We start from the raw sequence: 2712 nt of genomic DNA, 5'->3' as shown, positions 1-2712 counted from the left end.
TGTAGTGTCAACTATTACTAGGATAATTTATAGAGCGACCCGGCTCCAGTTTTCTTCACGTTGAGCTGTATTTTTAGTGTGGTATAAATGGCGATAAACCTACTCTCACATATATACACTGGTACCCAGGGAATTCGCTTCTTCAATACTTGATGGATTTGCCTCCATCAGCCGCATTGTTGTTGTGTCTGCAAGGACTGTAGAATGACGTCAAAGGTATATAAGATAAAAGGGCCTGGGCACAAGGATCGGACTAATCCGCCATTTTGTTTTTATTAATTGCTGGTCACATTGCGATTCGTTCCTCATACCTCAGCACGCTTGCATTGGGGAGACTTCGCGGAACTGAAGGAAGAGAAGTAACGGTAAGTATTAACCGTTTTGTTTCTTCCATGTTATGTGAGAATTGAATGTAGTTCCAGACGTGACCCCATGACCAAACGCTAGCATTTTTCTATTTGAAAGGGCGGCAGCAATTCAGTTTCTATGATCACGATTACAGGTCACTGTTTTCCCCTCAATCAAAACAACATTTTTTTTTTCGATAGGGATTAGGTCCAGGAGTTACACTTTTTATTTAACTGGAGCATGGTGATTAAGATGTATTTTGACCTGTGCAATGTTACATGTAAACTGCCACCTAAACAAATACTCCTACTACTAAAGCAATTGCGTGTTTCGTATGTTTTTCTACTAGCAAAACACTAGCCTGCTATCTCCTTCCTTTTCCCGCCCCGGAGAGCTTGCTCGCAGGCTAGCAAAACACATGTTTAACAGTTACATCACGTGCAGTAAATAGATGTACTGCAGATCAATGATAATACAGTGAGGGTGAGGGTGAGGGTGAGGGTGGGGGTGGGGGGTGAGGGGTGAGGATAGGGTGAAAGCGTATAAAAACATAAGTGTATCGATGATCATGCAGCGATCATTCATTGAATAAAGGCATGGATTAATAGTCTTCGCTCGTTCTCTGTACACTAATGGACTGTTTATATGGGGATGAGGGACACTGGTTGGCGAGGTGATCCGCCAAAGGGTTAAAAAGCAAACCACCTTTTCATGCAATCTTAGAACGTCCACAATCCCTCATGTTTCAAAAAATATGCCGACAATCTTTCAGATATGTCACATTTGGAGACGAACAAACTGTACATCTAACACTTTCCCTTAAAAAAGGCAAATGTATGGTCTTCAAACCGCGCCAAGTCCAAGACGTACGATTTGTAAAATTCAATGAAATGTAAAGTATAAAGAAGACAATTTTTGCGGGGGGGGGGGGGGGGGGGGGAGAGAAATTATGGATGAAAATCTAAATTTGACTTCCCACAACAATTCTCACCCTTACCCTTACCCTTACCCCCACCCTCCACCCCCACCCTCACCCCCACCCTTACCCTTACCCTTACCCTTGGTGTTACCCTTACCCTCGTTTTAGCAACGCCGCAATATAGATCAACAAAACAGCATCGGAGCTGGACAGTCGCCTGTATATGACTAACAAGGGGTCAAAATAATATCTAAATAGTTCCAGTAAATATTCTTTTACCGTCATCTCTTTGTCTATACATTTGTCCTGGTTTATTTTCAACTGAAAATTCCTGTGTTTGTCATCAAATTTGTTCTCCGATCTTACGTGCAATTTCATCCTAAGCTTGTATCAATGGATCTTAATGGCATTTTGTCGAGTTTATGTTACCTCCAGGTGCAAAACTCGACAAAATGCTACTTAAATCAGCCAGAAACGGCACAGTGATTTTAATTTTCATGGGCGCCATTTATTCTGATGGATTCACTGATACATAAGCTTTGGACTGATAGCCACACGTATGAACAGAACATGATGCAGGGGCGGATCTAGGGGGAGGGTGCAGGGGGTGTGCACCCCCCCCCCCCCACCCCTGAGATGACCTGCGGTTTTCTAATACAACTGGTATTCTGCAAAAAAAAACTATGTGGTTTATTGGTGTTGAAGTAGAGCAAGAGACGAGTGCACCCCCTCTTAAAAAAAATCCTGGATCCGCCCTTGTGATGAGAATCAAACTGAGAAAATTTTAGTTAAAAATTAACTAGGATAAATTTGTAGAGAATGATATAATGGAAAAGGAATATTTATTTGGAACTACTAGAAATAATTTTCTTTTAGTTTTCATTGGTCGATTGCGAATACACATATAGTTGACTCTCCAGCTTCGAAAACAACCTCGTCCCCAGGGCGTTTCCCTTAAAAAATGGGTGGGGCGGGAAAAGGCCCTGGCATCGGCTGGTCACGTGCACAGCCTAAATATTCCTGAGACGCTAATTTATATGCAACCCGCTGGTTTTGCACTGACAGAAGTCGAACGGAGCAACAATGGAAAATAATAACATCGCGAACTATGTTAATATTTTCGCTTCAGTGTGCGATTCAAAAGCTAAAGATCCATTTAATTGCGTATTATTCAAATGCTACAAGTTTATGAAAGGGCGTATATGTCAAATGCTTCAGAGTTGAGACAAGCTGTTATCGAGTAGTACTTCGACTGAAATCCATCGTGACTGTGGAATTACTGACGATCAAGCGAAAAGTGATTTTGTCCAATGTCAAACAAAAATGCGGGCCTTTGTCTCCAGGATCTGCAGTGAATTTAAACAAGTTGAACTTAATTGAAATGTAGTTGTTCATCAAAATGCTTTATGGAGTCTGGTCTTCTCTACAACCCGGCCATGAAACAA

The sequence above is a fragment of the Porites lutea genome, chromosome 10, assembly GCF_958299795.1.
Source record: "Porites lutea chromosome 10, jaPorLute2.1, whole genome shotgun sequence".
Taxonomy (NCBI): Eukaryota; Metazoa; Cnidaria; class Anthozoa; order Scleractinia; family Poritidae; genus Porites; species Porites lutea.
Note: the sequence above shows the minus strand (reverse complement) of the source record.